Here is a 17,654-nt window from a genome sequence, read left to right as displayed (position 1 = left end):
GGTAGTTTCACACTTGGCTTAGTAGTTTTAGATTGAGTAAAAGAGATATTCTTGAGATTAGCAAGAGGAATCAGAATCAAGGACAGCGCAAGCATTCAGGGTCAAAATGTCTTCACCGTATGCTAGCATGCTACCAGGAACCAGAAAGAATATATTATTCTGACTCCACTCCTGGGCAAGATCCCTGTGCGACTACAGAATCTAATTATTTTACAAATCATTTAAGTTGCTGACCACAGCTTGGAGATTACTACCTAAATGAAGATTACCACCTAGATGGAGTGTCTACCTCTCTGGGATTCCCTTTCCGAATAGTCCGAAAACAGAGCAATAAATCCACATGTTAATCGTTAAAATAATCTGAGGATAATATGCCCAGCACATCATTTCACACATTTTCTATCTCAAGAAATTGGGATTCACATCTTATCCTAAATTTGACATGTTCACATTTTTAAGCATCACTCAGACTTGTTCAAATTACTGAGAAAAGGTAGATGTTCATCCGAACACACAGAGGGTGGCTGAGTTCTTGAAATGGGGAGGGTGGGGTTGGTGAGGTCACAAAACCTTCCTCAGCTCCCCAGTTGCGTGGCAAAGAAGATAAGCGCTAGGCCATTCGACAGAAATTTAAATTCTGGACAAATTGATAAAACAGAATTGTTATTTTATGTCCTCCTCCTTGTTTTTTATACATCACCGAATTACTGCACAAATGGCAGCTTGTTTTTCAAAGAGGTCTGGGACCAGAGCAGCAGGTCACAAAGCAAGGATTTTATAGCATTGTTTTTCAGCCTCTTTTGGCTGAGTTGAGTTTCCCTGGGCAAAAGTTTTCTCGCAACTCTTTGAAAGAGTGCGTCAAAAAGATGGCCCAGGAAAAGTTAAAAGTCTTAGAAAATTTAGGTGTAGATGAAGCTTTGTTTAGGAAGTTTGCACCTGTTTTTTCCTTTAATTCCCTTCATAGAAGCTCTTCTAATCCTTAAATCCTTCACACAATGGGTATAAATAGATACCAGAGGTAGTTGTAGATGGCTAGCTGTATAGCTATATATTGACTAGATCTACAGGATGTCAAAACGACTACACATTTTAATAAATTTTGTCCAAAAAATTGACCAGTTCAGTCTAACCCATCAGAATGTTTTATTGTAAGTATAAGCACGAATGTCGGTTTGACAGAAATTGTATTCACAGAATAACTTATAATGTGATTTTGAAATGCACCCAGCCATAGCCTTTTAGAAATCCTGTCATAGGATATTATTTTATACCATCATATTTTAAAAAGACAACTCTGATAACATTGAATAGGAAAAGTGCAATTAAGTTGAAGTGCATTTTTAGATGGCAGAATAGTCTGCCTTGCTTCAGCAAGGAAGGTGTTTGAAGTTTAAAAACTGTAAAAGTGGATTTGTAGTAAAGCTCTGTCTGTTTTAAAGTGCTGATGACTCAACAGCTGTTGGGAATCCGTCTGGAATCGGCATGGAACTTTGGAGAATGTTTCTCCTCAAGAGCTGGAACACGATCCTCCCTCAGCCCACACAATGCAGGATCTGTGCTTTGCTTTCTCCGATTCTTTCTTTTCCTCCATTTTTTTCCCCTCTTCACTTACTCTGATTGATGGAAACACGTGCTGGGAGCTTTCTCTGACATTCTTTCCAAACACTGAAAGTATGAAATGTTATGGTGGTGCTATGTCTATTTTTGAAAGTAAGGCTGTTAATGTAAAGCCTGTGTTGATATATTGGGATGAATTATAATGGTGATATTATTACAGCCTTCAAAGCTGAAAATTTATTATTTTTCTCACCTACTTTTGGTTGCTGATACTTGATCATAGGAACATGCTGTGCATCTGGTTAATTTGGGGGAACTTATTTGTAGACTCAAAAGTTAGATTTTATCCTTCTTTATACCTTCTCCAGGCCCCCTCCTATAATTGAAAAACAAATAGAAATATAATCCACCAGACTCACTTGTCTGCCTCTTGTTTCCTAGTTATTTTCCTTATTATTATTACTGCTTACAGTGAAGATATTTTTGTAAATATTGATTTATCATTGTGCAAATATAGTAAAGTTAGTTTTGTCTGTTGGAACAACTCATCATGACTCTTTTGTACTTTTAAACATGCAATTCATAGTTATTCTTGTTTTGACATCTATATTTTAAAATGTTAAATGTCTTTTTATATAGGAGGTCGCATTGGATTTAAAAAGCCAACAGAAATTGATGGTAAGCAATGTGCAGCTCTAAATAGAACTCTTTAAGTTATGAAAAAATAACCTGTGGATGAAATTATTTTTCAAGTCTGTCTTGCTATTGCATAGATTCCTTCGAGGCAGGGTCCATGTCCCCCTCAATCATTGCTGTATCCCTTGTTCCCAGTATATTCTCTAGCCCAGAGAAGTTATTTAATTGTTTTCACTACATGGGTGAATGAAAAAGGGAATGGGACAACTCAGCACTGAATTTAACAGCGAAGTTTCATTTCCTCTGTACCTGTTGTTTGACTGAAAGACAAAACCGTTTGGTCATAAATGACAAAAAAAATATATACATGTATTAATGTGGGGGAGAATTGTTGTGTATACATCCATACACACAGTATTAATAATAGTTAATAGTTTGGTGGCACTTACTGTGTGAAAAGCACAGTTCCAAGCACATTCCATAGAGAAATTTATATAATCTTCACACCCATTTTGTGAGGTAGCATCTATTATTATCCCTGTTTTGCAGATGAGGAAACTGAGGCACACATAGGCTAAATCACTTTTCCAAGGTCCTGGGCTTTTAATTGGCTGAGCCTGCATCTGAATGTGAATAGTCTGGTTCTAGAGTCCTTGCTCGTAATCATGACTCTCCGGTACCTCTGACAGTATTTCATGTGCACCTTCTATATAACACACGTCTGTGCATGGTTTATCTTATCTACTGTGGAAGTTCTCTAGAAATACGCTTGAGTTTAAATGTTATCAAAAAACTCTTGTATCAGCTGAGTGTTGATCTCGTGCTTTTTTTGCTTACTTATTCCAGTCTTTTGAGCTGACTAATAGGTATGTATGTTGGTTTCCCTAAAGTATTAGATTATGGACTCCAGGGCAACAGGTGATGAACTTCTGCCTCATAAAGATTCAGCTACTCCCTTTAGGAATTTACTTAACAAAGCACTGAGTATGATTATAACATAGAGAATTTGGTTCTCATTTGTGGTAGGCGTGCATAAAAATGTATAATTAGGCTCTGACCCTAAGAAATTTATAGGCAGGCCAGGGAGATAAACAGAATCTGTAAGAATGGAAAAAAGTCCTCAAAAGAGAAAGCTTGGAATCTTGGAATTTTACTCTTGTGAGGGATGTTAGGAATTATCTCATCTGAGCCTCACACTGGTGAGGCAGTTGTGCCAAATCCTTTGGATCAGGAGAGTCTAGCTTTAGAATGAGTTATTTAACTGTTCTGTGACTCATTTTTCTTTCCTTGAAAATGGGGTGATGATAATACTCAGCTCCCTGGTATATCGTGAGGATTAAATGAGGGAATAAATATACATGGAGTACTTAAAACAGTTCTTGCACACAGGAAGTGCTTAATAAATACTATTGTTGAAGTTATCATTTTACAATTGAGGGAATTGAATCCCAGAGAAATTAAATTACTTACTCAAGGTTAACCCTGCTAACTAATGACAGAGCTATAGGACTGGAACCTTGACATACATAAAGTCCATGCTCTTAGCCTATTCAATAGAATTATTGTGAAGCAAGCCTCCACTTGAAAAGTAATAATACGTAATGTCTGCATTTAGTTTGGATCCTGAATATATGCTGAACTTTTTGCTGTCCTTCATTTTTTTCTCCTGGGGCATATCTATTGGGCTGATTTTTAAAAAATGGTTATATGCCAACTTTATGGGAAGGCGAAAAAAACCTAGCCATACTTTTTTTTCCATACGTAATCCAAATTTCAAATGTATTAATTTTGCCGAATGCCATGGCAACATACATATCTGTTTTTCAGTTCATGAAAGGTATTTTGGGAATTATTGGCTCCTGGATGCTTGAGCGTTTTCGTCTTTCAGCTATAGAAATACACTATGTATCCTCTTCATTTTGTGTTTGTGCTTCTATTCAAAATGAAATAAAAGCAATTAGTTTCTGAGTTGTAGTATTCTGCAGTGAACGGTGGCTTTCTAAAACAGTCATACCTTGACTGAAATGAAAACTCTGCCGTATCATAAAAGATATTCTAATTACTGCATCTAGTTAAAAGGAGAATAAATCACTGGGAGATTATTTTAAGCGCCTTAAATATAATAAAAAAGAATAATGGACGTTGAACAGCTTGACAAGTTTGATGAATTCAGACTATGGCTAATTTCTGCTGCTTTCTGCTGGAAAAGGAGAGCTTTTCACTTTCATCGTATATTGTCAGAGGTAATTTTTGTTGGAGAAGGTAAGGGAAACCTTATCTTTGTTGAGCACTTGCCATGTACTGGGCATTAGCCAAGACAGTCTATTATCTCATTTAATCCTCCCCATTCTTGTAGATAACATTATCCCCATTTCACATCTGAGAAAAATGAGGCTCAGAGAATTTAAATAAGTACCTCAATGCACACAGTTGCTAAGTAGAATCTGGTGTAAAGACCTTTAGAATCTGGCATCAGAGCCCACGCCCTTTTCCTTTATTACATTGTCTCCATTGTCATAGAGATACTAATTTCATCCCCTTTCATATAGAATAGGTGTGTCCAAAAGAGTTTAATTTCTTTGAGCCTCTGTAAAATGGAAACAGTCAGGTCATTGTGAGCATTAAAGGGAAATATATGTATAAACTTCTTTGCTCAGTGCTTAGCGTACAGCAAATGGAGAGTGCCTGGGGGATTTTATTTTTAAGAATCACCAACTGACAAATGATGTGTTCCCAGCTGAGCATAGTTTAATAAGAGTTTTAGGTTATGTTTAATTAATTAAATATTCACCTGTGTCTGTAAATTCAAAATTGTGTCTATTGAGTTTCTCAAAATGTATTTTGCAGAATAAAATGGTGATAGAATTGATAAAAGTATTATGAATTTTGCATTGAACTCGTCTTCATAAAAGTATAAAAATTTATTTAATTATTGTGGACACGATAGCAATGCTATTGTGACAAATCGTGTATGCATGTGTTTGCATATGTATGTGTGTGTGTTGGTCATTGCTCTGTCTGTAGGAGAGTAAAAATGTAAATGGTTGGAAAATTAAATCAGAAGCAAATATTCTTTTATTTTTGCATTACATTGTCTCTATAAAAGAACATTATTACTGGTAACGTATTTTGTAAACACTTTTTATCCATGCAGTAAATATGAAACATCTTCTTTGGTGGCTACCACACTTATTTGTATCTTTTTTAAAGTACATTTTGGATACTAGTTTTCAGATTTTTTTTCTCAAATTTGCAAACGAAGTACAAGTAATTCCAAATACATAAAATACAGAGATTCTCTTAGTAAACTGCCTGCCACTATGAAGAAGATATGTGTTTTAAATAATAGTCAAGCACATTAACTTTAAGATTCCACGTGGATATTTGACTCTATTCATATTCAGCATTCCATTGATGGCATTTATGGAAACTATACTCATGTAAACTCATAGAAACCAACTCTTCTTTGCTACCATTTTCGCAGACTTTTAATATTTCTTCCTTAAATATCTTTTGAACTAAAAAATAATATAAAATCATATATTCCTATGCTTATATTTTTAAACCTAATTTTCATACTTTCACATTTATAGATATGTGCAAATACTAGGCTTACTAACTCTTCCCTCATGTTCAAATATAAAATCTTAGAAAATCTTCTAGTATCAACACAATCATTCAGTTATATTCAGGGTTTTTTTTGTTGGTACTGTGGTAGTAAATATAAATCTAGATTAATGATGGTCTTAAGTCTTTCTTAGTCAAGCATAGGTGCAAAAGTATATGAGTGTTATTACCTAATGGTTTTTCTAACTATGTTAAATAATGTCATATTCTCTCTTCCTTTGACAAGTTGAATCAGCTGAAGAGATAAGTAAGTACGGAGGGATGAGTATGGCTCCATAATCAGGGATGAACATGTTATGATCCATTTTGATCCAATAAGCAGACAAATTATTTCACAATTGCATTAGTTAGTAAGTGAGAATACTATTAGTTTTGTAGCTGAGGTGCTGGAAGATAAGCTCATCTTTCTTGATCTTTTATAAATTTTTATTGTAAATTGTATAACTACTTACTCTGAAAAATTTGCTTTTATGGTTGATTTGTTCCTGAGAAATATGCTTAGAAATGTATGCATAAACATTTAAAGAACAAATTTAATAATAGGCCAAAATCTAATGTAGTAGCATTAAAATTATTTTCATTAAGAAAAGAGAATTTAATGTTGAGAATGTTCAGTTCAGATATAGATTAAGGAATCCCAATCCTATAAAATATACTTATAGGTATCTGTGTTTTTAAATATTTTGTGGCTACCGCATCAAAATGATCATGCTTTCCTAATTTATAGGAATAGTGATTTTGCTCAAATTAGCTGACCTAGGATAACATATGAGAAGCATAAAAAAGGAACCCTAAAATTGTGATTACTACGTTAAAAGTGCAATTTGCAATGTAAAATGCCATATGAAGTTTAAATGGTGTTAAAGATAATAATGTGTATAATGAAATCGAGAAAAGAGCATTTAACAGGAATTTCTCTCTTAATGGTTGTGTGAGGCAATAGGGGATCTTTACATTGCCATTATTACTCAGTGGTAGCATTTTTGAGTTCAGTGGTCTTCAAATAGCTTATCATGGAGTTCACTATGAGAAAGAGATACATTTCTTATACACACATACACACACACTCAGTGACCTCAGCTGTGGTGGTGGTCTTCTTAAAATATATTCTTTGTTTTGCTGTATTCCTTTTGCTGTTAAATAAAATAATTTGAACAAAACGAATATGGGACATAGTCTGTCAGAAGAATAGTCAGTGATTGAATTTTTGAAGTGGAAGGGATGAATGAAGTCTTGCAGACGTAGAGGAAATCTTGAAAGACCAAAAACACTGGTTTATTGATAAAATAGACATTTGCGAAACAGAAGGTGTACCCTTTCCTTTGCCATCTCAATTGTGAGATTTTTATTTATCTCAGTCTTTATGCTTGTGGAATAAGGAAATATTTGTTGACTGACTTAATGTAGCTACCTGCCTATATGAAGAATAGTAAAGTTATAGGCAAGGAGTTTCTCTAACTTGTTGCAAAAATGTAGTAATAATGCTTTTATAATTCATCAGAAAATATGGTTAAACTCTTGATTAAGCACACTGGGAGGGTGGTATCAGGTAATACAAAATACAAAAAAAAAAAAAAAAAATCAATTACATTTCTCAGTAATGAAGACCTGCAAATAAGTAAAGATGTTTGTATCCAGCCAAAATAGATGTCATCAAGTTCGTGAGTTAAACTTAATTTTATTGGGCAGACATTGAACATCCATTTACTCTTATATTAGACAAAATAGAATTATTTAGTGAAAAAATTTTCCATCCTTTGTTTTTAAGATGTTCTCTTTGTTTTGGGAGTTCTACAGATTTCCTGTTATAGGTCTACATCTATTTTTAAATTTATTTATTCTGCTTCTTTAATGTGCTGATTTTGTATCTTTCAAAAATTCTGAAAACATCTCGACTATGTTTTGTATATTGCCTCTTCCTCATTCTCTGTTTCCTTTCTGGAACTACTCTTAGAAGGTTTTTGAAACTTTTCATTGTATACTGTGTCCCTTTTTTTAATCTATTTTATGTTTTCCTCTCTTTTTTTTTACCTCTGTTTTGTCCACTAGAATATAAGCTCTATTAGGATCAAAGTCTTTGTTTTGTTCAATTATATATACCAAGTGTATACAAGAGTGACTCACTCAGAATGGACGCACAATGCACAGTAGAAGTATTTGTCAAATAAATGAATGATTTCTACATAATTTCTTTTCTATTTTTCAGTTAAATTAGCTTTCATTGTTTCTAATCTGCTGTGTAACCCAAGTTCTGTTTTCCTAATTTCAATGGCTATATATTTTTTTTTAATTTTTTGTTTATTGCAGTAACATTGGTTTATGACATTGTAAAAATTTCAGGTGTACATCATTGTACTTCTATTTCTGCATAGATTACATCATGTTCACCACCAAAATACTAATTACAACCCATCACCACACACATGTACCGAATTATCCCTTTCACCCTCCTCCCTCCCCTCTTCCCCTCTGGTAACCACCAATCCAATCTCTGTCCCTATGTGTTTGTTTATTGTTGTTATTATCTACTACTTAATGAAGGAAATCATACGGTATTTGACCTTCTCCCTCTGACTATAAATCAATGGCTATATTTTTAATTTGTCGATGTTCTATTTGGTTCCGTTTCAAACTTATCATTTCGTTGTGATCTCTCTTCCTTCATTTTTCTCTATTAACATTTTAAATACATTTGTCTTTTTAGTCTCTTTCAAATTATTCTATTTATCAAGACCTTGGGTGCTAATCTTCTTTTGTATGTCTGCTGACTCTTCCCCAGTGGATTGCTTTACATGTTTCTAATTTTTGATTGTGAGCTCATCTTCATCTGGGGTGTTCATTTTCTGTGGAAGTCTCATGTGCTCTGGGTTATGGGCGAGTTCTTACAGAGTGGTTTTATGTTAGCTTCTGCCAGTTTCCCAGCAGTTTCATTGGTCTGGGTCAGTGTTTATATTAATATTATGGATTGGGCTTCCCAAACTGTGCAGATAGTATAAATTTCGATTCTGCAACTATATATGGAAAATGTTTAGAGGTTTGATTACTCATAGGCAACTTTCTCTTTGCCCACCAGAGCCCTTGCCAGGACCATGTTTCCCTGCCACTTCCCTGAATCAATGACTTGGAGTTAGTATCCTTTCCAAATCCTTGGCTTTGTGCAGGAGTTGTAGGAACTGTCGCTCTGTGAGCATTAAAACTCCAGCCCCTATATGTTAGGGCCCATAGATCTGCTGTTATTTCCTGTTATGTATTTTCCAATCTGGCTGTGAATTCCCTCTGGGAATTTCATTTCTTTTGAGTTTGGGTAAGTTTTTAACTTTTTTCTCACTATTACGTTTTATCCAGGATTTTTATTTATTTAGAAAGAGTGCATAATCTCCAACCACCATAGTGCTGAAATTAGAAGTTCCCTCTCATTTCTAAGCTCAATTATTATGTGGATATTTGCTTTCTTCCTCTAAGTGTAGTATGAAATGGGCTCCTGAACCTGGAAGGTTTCTGTTAGAAATATTGAGCCTTCATTCTTTCATTTTCATCTATGAAATCTTCCTATAATTGTCTTAGATGGAGATATAAACCTCTAGAGAAGATACAGAAAACGAATTTGTTGTCCGTCTTTATATCTGCTGTTTGTTGAAGGATCATGAGATATGCCTAACATCGCTGTAATTATTCCTCTTGCTTCACTTTGAATTTAGTGTTCAGGGTAAGACACTGGTGCATCAGCAGGATCACCAACATTGAAAGTCCTGGGCGAATCTGGACGGTTTCTCACCTGAATCTGGGATACCTTCCAAAGACCGAAGGAATCATTTCAAAACTTTCCTACTTGGTAGCCTCCTAGCTCAGGCACTGACTATGGCGTTATATTCAGACTTCTTTGTTAGGACATATTTTCATATATCCAAATAGTAAACATAAATATCAGTCTATTTAAAAAGAGGGCCTTGAAAGAATTCTAGTCCTATTGGATAGGAAAAATATTCCCAACTAGCGAGAGGGTCTAGGAGCATCATCAAGATTTATTTTCATTTAGAGTGTCCTCTGGAGTTGGGGGGACTGATGCATTATACTTTTAGAACTACATTCAGTATTATTGTGGCTAGGCTGAAAAACCTTCAAGAATGCATTTCACATTGATTTTATTGTAGATGTCTGTGAGGCAAAGCAGAGGCAAATGATAGCACACTCATTTACCAGTAATGCAAATCAAATGAGCAAGTGGCAACAAAATCACTCCTAACACCTTTGCCCTTTTTTCTCTTGATTTGAACTAGAGACACATGTATGTACTCTAAATCCAGACTAGCAAGTGAGGGCCCACCATCAGGGTAACCATTACCTGGGTAACTCACCAGGTACTTTCGGAGCAGTGGATTCTCTTGAATATAAATCAGCCCGTCACTCCTGGCTGCATAGCAGCATGGGAGGTGAAGTAAGGCTGCTTATATAGAAGGGGCCTAGACCTTAGTAACCTGTCCTACAAGTGACAGAATGCCCTCCAGCCCCTCCAAAACAGCTTCTAAGTGATGAAAAATTGTAAAATTTCTTAAGATCCTCGGCCACTGCAACTAACATAACACATACACATGTACATGCATACACGCTTTTTATTTTTACTATTTTATGGGAATAAGAATCTCCTATTATTAACAGCGCATAATTCAAAATGCTAGGCAAAAGGGGAAGGAAACAGTTGAGAAAGGAAGGTAGTGTGGCCAGAATGGTAGAACACTTGTTTTCAGTTTTTGCAAAAATTGATACCATAATACTTTGCTGTTTCTTAAAGGCTTTCAAGTCAGAAACTGGAAGTACTTTTAAAAGTATGATGGGAGACACAAAGAAAGCGTGTTCTTTGTTCAAATTTATGTAGTTGTACCAGCAATGTAACTCAAAATGTAAGACTCTCTAGAAACTTTTAAATATTTATTATTTATGTCCTCAGTCTTTAGAAATCTGTCTTGTATATTTCCAGTAATATGGCTTGAATACAGCATTCTGTCATAAAATCTTATATGTTGGGGCAGCATTCTAATAGCTATAAATTTTCTATTTTCTGATACTTATTTCTGAATAATTCTTTGTGTTAACTGCAATTACACCTTTGCGAAGTCACTAGTTTTTGAAAGTCTTTATATGTTTAGGGTGGCCCTAGGTTACTGTAATTATATTCACTATACTTCTGTTCTTTTGTAAATTTGTTCCTACAGAGCTATGGTTTTATGGCCTAAAGCCGAAAACAGATTTTAAAAGCTTACTGTTACTCCCTTCCCTTGCCCCCCACACCCCTACTTTGTTATATATGAACTCATTTTTGAATGTTGGAGGAATTGAATTTCTAGAACTTTCAAAAGTAATATTTTTTCTGTACTTCATAGTAGGAAAAGATTGACTTATTAAGAGTTTAAATGTTCTCTGAGATCATGATATGAGAAACATAAGAAAATATTAGTATTGATATTACTTCTATGTATTTACTAATGAAGACTGTAATTTTGAAGTCTAGGGACTACTTGAAACATGAATAATGAAAATAATGTGACTAGTATTTTACATTGGGGCCATATTAGTCTGCTAAAAAATATGAAGTACAGTTTTATATAGAATGTATCTTAGATTGAGAAAGTGGAAACATTTTTTTTTAAATAAAAGCTTTACTAAGATCCTTTTATGGATTTACTGGTTTGTTCTCATTTGTCATTGGACCGTTTCCAGATGTAAAATATTACTTTCTTGAAATTGCTATAGAGTCTACTATTAAGACCAGGTGCATGTTGTTTTATAGCCATTTTCCTTCTGATTTTTAATGCTGAAACTCATAGAATGCCTTGAACTGATGGTTTGTTTGACTCTCTACGTATTAATTGGACCAAGGCATAACTTTGTTTCTTTATCTCTTCTCTAGTCCGCATTTTATTTCTGCTTCAATTAGTGTGTGCCTTTAGCAAAAAGGAGATGATTTTGCTCTCCTTTTAGGATTTGCCTCCAAGAAAAATATATTTTATTGCCACTTTTCTCAGTTGATCTAGGAGGCTTCCCAGAGGCTGAAAAGAATAATAAAACTAATTTTTAAAGTTTGGTAGATTATAATTTTCTTCCTCCCTTATAATAATCAGAAGAAAGAATATGTACTAATTTTGTTTTTAATAAGGCAGTTTTGAAAATTTATACTTACATATTTTCCTTCCGTTTACTGTTGCTTATATCTTAACTAAAGCAAGATTGGCCTCTACACTATTTTTTCCCATTTTAGTGTAGAATTTGGATTCATCATAGACCTCGAAGGTTTTCCCACCTTGACAATTTATGGCAGAACCTCTTATCTTCACATGCTGAGGCCACCGTAAGAGTTTGCTAATTCCTGACTTAAATAACACCACTAGAGCTCACACTGAAGTTGAAAAATAAAGAGTACCAGCCCTGAAATGCCATATATTGAGACTGTTCCTAGTGGATTACCAGGAACACAGTTTCTCATGAAGTGTAGTGTCATCCGCAGTCTCAACGCGGATTATAACCCCGGTGCTTAACCGGAATGTGTTAGCTATAGTGAAGTCCCTTTATGGGGAGGTGTGCAAGAGCGTGAGGAAAGGAGCCAGAACCTCGGTTTTCTCATCTGTACAGTGATGATAAGAATTCCTTGTGCACACAGGTTGTGAGAATGGATGAGAAGCACTAGACTGACATACAGTAGGTGCCCCCTGTTGGTTTTTTTCACTGACTCACCACTGTGTCACTATGTTTATATGCTTACAGGAACAAAGTGGAATATAAAGTAACATTTTTTTTTAAGACAATTTTTTGAGAGCAGTTGTAGGTTCACAGCAAAATTGAGAGGAAGGTACAGAGCTTTCCCATATACCTCCTGCCCCCAGGGTATCATACAATATGTAGCCTTTTCATGTTGGCTCCTTTCACTTAGTAATGTGCATTTGAGGTTCACATGAACAGCCTCCCCTGTTATCAACATCACTCACCTGAGTGGTACATTTGTTACTGAGGATGACCCTGCATTAACACGTCATCATAACCCTAAGTCCATAGTTTACCTTAGGGGTCACTCTTGGGGTTGCACATTCTATGGGTTTGGACAAATGTATAATGACATGTATCCACTATTATAATATCATACTGAGTATTTTCACTGCCCTAAAAATCCTCCATGCTCTGCCTCTTCCCCCCGCTTCCCTACCAGCAAGCACTGATTTTTTTATTGTCTCCATAGTTTTGCCTTTTCCAGAATGTCATATAGTTGGAATCGTACAGTATGTAGCCTTTTCATATTGGCTTCTTTCACTTAGTCGTATGCATTTAAGGTTCACCTCATGATGTTCTAAAAGCTATGGGTTTGATAGATTTCACAGTCTTGCAAAAAAAAGCGCTTTTTTAAACTGAGATTTAAATTTCATTTGAGAAGAGTCTGATTTGCTTGCACAAAGAGCAGTAGGGTTGTGGGGAGGAAATAACGGTGGCTCCTAACTTTTAAGTCCCAACTCCTGCTGTACTGGGTCTTGGTTTGTCACACAGTGGGGAAGTCTGAGTGGACATTGTCTGGTCAGAAACCTAAGCTTTCTCTTTCCATAAGTGGGGAGGAGAGTGGGGAGCAACTGACCAGGAAGTGGAGAGACCCAGAGTGCCTTCCAATTCTTCCATCCTTTCCATAGACATAATGCCACTTCTCAGTTATGTGTTCTCTCCTCAGTGATGCCCTCTCTCTGCTGTTTTTGTCTTCATGGCACTTATCTACCTGACCTATTTGTGCATTCCTTTATTGTGTGTCTGTCCTCCTTTTCTTTCCACCTGCTCATGTAAGTTCCATGATGGCTGAGTCTTGCACATTATTGCATCCTCAGTGCCCAGCAAATATTTTGTTAAACGAAAGAACAAAGGAATGAAGAAGGAAAGATGAGACATTGAGAAGTGGAGGAATATTAATGAAGAAGACAGAAGTATAGTGACCCAAAGAGTAGTCTTATACCTCATTTGGGATATCAGAAACTTATCAGTACTGAAGGGACTTTATTAATGGTCATCATTTGAAAAATTATGCTTGCACTGTTCTTGTGTATTGGAAGGGGCCTGGGCATTGTTACTTGGAAATTCATAGTTACAGTTTTGCTAAATTGTTTCCTTGTGAAAAAGTCAATAAGGGTTGGAGAAGGTCTTGGAAACTTACCTTTGAAGATACTTTCTGATGAATTTCCAGCTCAGACTTGCAGCTTTCGGGGTCTGAGGCTGCTAGGTGATCTTGAGAGCAGCTGGAGAGGCTCTAATGGGGTCCAGCTGTGTACCCAGAGAATGCACCTTCTCAGGATAACATTAACAGGGTAGACCCCTGCCCTCCCTGGTTTCCTCTGGGCTTTATGGGTCCCCGTGGTCTGTTGCATTGATCTTGCATTTTCAGGTTTTATAGCAATTCTAAACATGTGAGGGTACATATTTACTCTTTGATGTGCCCTTTGATAGAAGCCAGAGTGCTTTACCTCTGCCTGTATTTAATAATGGCGGGGGGTCGCATGCCCTGCAGCAGTACACTTCCTGGGGAGGCAGGTTTAGTGTGCAGCTTTTTTTGAGGTTGTTGATGGGCAGACTTTAATCAGTGGTGTTTTTTGTTTTATTTTTGAAAATGAAATCTATTAAATGTAGTTAGACATGTAGTCCTGCTGGTGTTTTGTTTTTCATCACATCTTGTTCAGTTGTGCCACTTGAGAGAGAAAAGATGGTAGGATGGGAAGGAACATACAGGGACAGAAATGGCAGTACTTTAATAACTATATGGGGTTTGCGATTTCCCATATTTTTTCCATATTTTATCTTTATCTACATCCCTCTTAGAATGCAGTTATTATGTTTCCATTTTACGGATAGGGAAGTTAAGGCACATGAATTTTAGAGACATGCTCACTGGTTATTGTGGATGAAATCTAAATTCGAATTTGGCGTTCTTACCACTGGGTAAGTGAAAAAATACAAGACGGTCATGGCGTTTCTATGGACTCTTTCAAGGAGGAAGGAATGGTGGTTGCTTTTTCTGAGTGGAACTCAGAGTACATAAATGGAATCATAGATCTTTAGGATTAGAAGGGTCTTTAATGGGACCCACCACTCTAAGCTGGCATTGCCTCTTCTGCAAGCTTGCAGTGTGAGTGACCTAGCTGTGCGTGGATATCTCCATTGTTTATATTCTAAATATATCAAGTTAATGAGAGAATGGACAAATCTTCATATGCTTGTGTCCAGCAGCACTTCTCCGAGGTGGTCACATTATGGTTTTCTATCTTTGTTTTTCAGCCTTCCTTGGCCACCAGCCCTCCAAAAGAAATCAGCTCCCTTGTGTTCTCCGTTTAATTTGGAAGAGATTGGTTTGGAAGAGCAGCTAAGGGCCCCCCCTAAACAGCCTCTTAGAAGCTGGTGTGATTAGCAGATGGCACGTGAGGTGTAGGATCTGAAGTCTAGCCACGGCGTGTTGATGATGAGGATGTGATGGCGATGATTATTCGCTCCTTAATCCGTCTTTAACCACATCATTAGAATTGACAATTGTTTATTGAAGTCTCACTTCATGAAGTACAAGCTAGGTGATTCCTTTTTGAAAATAATCCTGTGGGCCTAAAGTATGTAGACCTCGTGTGGCTAAAAACGACCCACTTCCCTGTGCTTACTCCTAATTACTTTCTTATTTGTTTGAACTTATTAATGGAATAAATCCAACTTTGAAGTCATTCATTGAAGGCAAACTCTAACTATTTAATGAAATAAAAATCTGGTAGATTTTCATCCTCAGCAAGTTTTATATTATTGACGGTTTTCTATTTAATCAGGGAGTAGAAATAAAAATTTCTTTTCTAAACAGGTATGCCATATCATGTTCTCTATGTTTGAACATAGTATTGATTGGTCATGGCTGATGTTTATCAGCCTAAGCAGAGTGTTTTTGTATTTGTTGTCTCAAGAGGGTATTTTAATTCTTAAACATTGCTGAACTTTATAATAAATCTTGAAAAGTGGAACACACCCAAACACAGTCTATAATTTTTCTAGGCTTGATTGCTGTCCTTAGCCATCCAGTGAGTACTGGAATCATTCACATAACAAGCAGAAGAGCACAGCCACCATTGATAAATTTGTTGATTATTGATTACAGCAAGTTGATGAATATTAGCTCTGATATATTACTGCTCACAAAATAGTAGTGACCATGTTAGTAGAAAAATTATCATAGTATGTTTATGCATAATATATATGTGTATATATATACATACATGTGTATGTATGTATATCTATATTTCCAACTGTATATATCAAAACTGTGACTTGGAGAGTTTCATTGTATTTGCTACCTTTGTTGGGACTCATAGAGTAACTTTTAATTGGTCTTCTTTCTCCATTGTCTGCTTATTGAATTCTTTCTCCATGCCAACCGTAGTGCTAAATACTGGGAATGAAAAGATCGATAAGACACAGTTCCTGCCCTCAGGATTGAAAGCAAATACTTATTATCCAGCATGAAGAGTGTTATGAGACTTATACAGAAGATGCTCTGGTATTCCAGAAAATACCTACTCTGCCTCAGAAACACAGTCTAAAAAGGTTACCAGGGAGTATCATTTGCAATCTAGTGGTAGTTTCATAGAATGTCTGTTTCAAGAGGGCCCTTCCCCTATATCTTTGGTTTTTATTAGTTATAATTTCTTCACACTTCTGTCAAAAATGTTTGCTCTTAATCTTGAACACTGATTTTCTTGTGAATATTTTTTTTTTAAGTAGGTATCTTTTTTCATTTTGTTGTAGGTCCCTCCTGGCTTTTAAATATATTTAAAAAATATTTTAATCTAGATCTAATTTCTGCAACTTTCAAAAAACTTTCTAAGCAGTCACCTCCTGACCCTGTTTTTCCCTTAGCTATTTTCCCCCTCCCAGGGCCACCTCTCTTTCTTTAGAGCCCCCGCATAATGCTATTCCTTTACAGTCCAGCCATCTGCCTGTTTTAGCCTCTTCTTCACTCTCTCTGTTTCTTCTATATAGATTTCCCCATATGTCTGCTTCTTCCTTTATCCACAAGTCCAGACACTCCCCCATAGCTTCTTACCACCCCATCCTGGTGTCCCGTCTGTTCATAAATAACTCTTTCATCCGCTTTCGATCCCCAACCCCCACTCTTTCTAAAAAGAGTGTGCAAATAAACCTAAATTGCACAGAGCCAAGATGCACAGCATAGTTGTGATTCAGAATAGACTTTCTCCTTCCCATCACCTGTTTTATTCCCTGTTCTTTGCCGCTTGCCTTCTTGGTACATATCTCCACAGTTTCTGCTCAATTTTTATATATTGCTGGATGCAAAGTTATTTAATATCTTCATGAGAGAGGTTTTGCTTCTTCCTGGCAGACCATTTTGCCCTAATCAGTTTCTCAATCTTTCCGAGCTGCCTCTCCGTTGCTATTGGGTTGCTATTCTTGGAGGAATCACGTTTGAACCTTTTGTTCTTCAGAAATTAACGTAATATGTCAGAAACAGCAGTCTCCCTGCCCGGGTGCTTGGCAACCTGAAACTCTGTGGATATGTTCTTTTGCAAGTCTGAGTTCTAGAATATGTGCCACAAAAGGAGTGTCACAGAGTAACCTGCAGAAATGGCAATGTGGAGGGCTTTCAGATGTTCTAGATGTTTAAAATGTCCCACATCCTCCTCTTAGCATTGTGTCCTAGTGACAGTCCCTCCCTCCTCTCCATTCGAGAGTAAACATTGGCAATTTGCTTCTCTTTAGAAATGTGTTACTGTAGCCATTGCAAAGTTGTTAGTGTTTTTAGTTCCTGGTATCAGGAGTCCCTGCAGAGA

The 17,654-nt window shown here is 36.2% G+C and overlaps 1 protein-coding gene and 1 long non-coding RNA gene across 12 annotated transcripts in view; both read left to right on the top strand.

The window, feature by feature from the left end:
* Positions 1-17,654, top strand: part of TCF4 (transcription factor 4) — a 352,006-nt gene that overhangs the window by 37,812 nt on the left and 296,540 nt on the right. The window lies entirely within an intron of this gene.
* LOC147915322 (uncharacterized) lies at positions 2,190-15,674 on the top strand. Its single transcript, XR_015554329.1, has 2 exons — positions 2,190-2,235; positions 15,112-15,674. It is a non-coding gene; the product is annotated as an uncharacterized LOC147915322 (long non-coding RNA).

Source organism: Ceratotherium simum, chromosome 14 (assembly GCF_057802395.1).
Source record: "Ceratotherium simum simum isolate JZ-2026a chromosome 14, ASM5780239v1, whole genome shotgun sequence".
NCBI classification, from domain to species: domain Eukaryota; kingdom Metazoa; phylum Chordata; class Mammalia; order Perissodactyla; family Rhinocerotidae; genus Ceratotherium; species Ceratotherium simum.
Note: the sequence above shows the minus strand (reverse complement) of the source record. Positions and strands in the feature narration are given on the sequence as shown.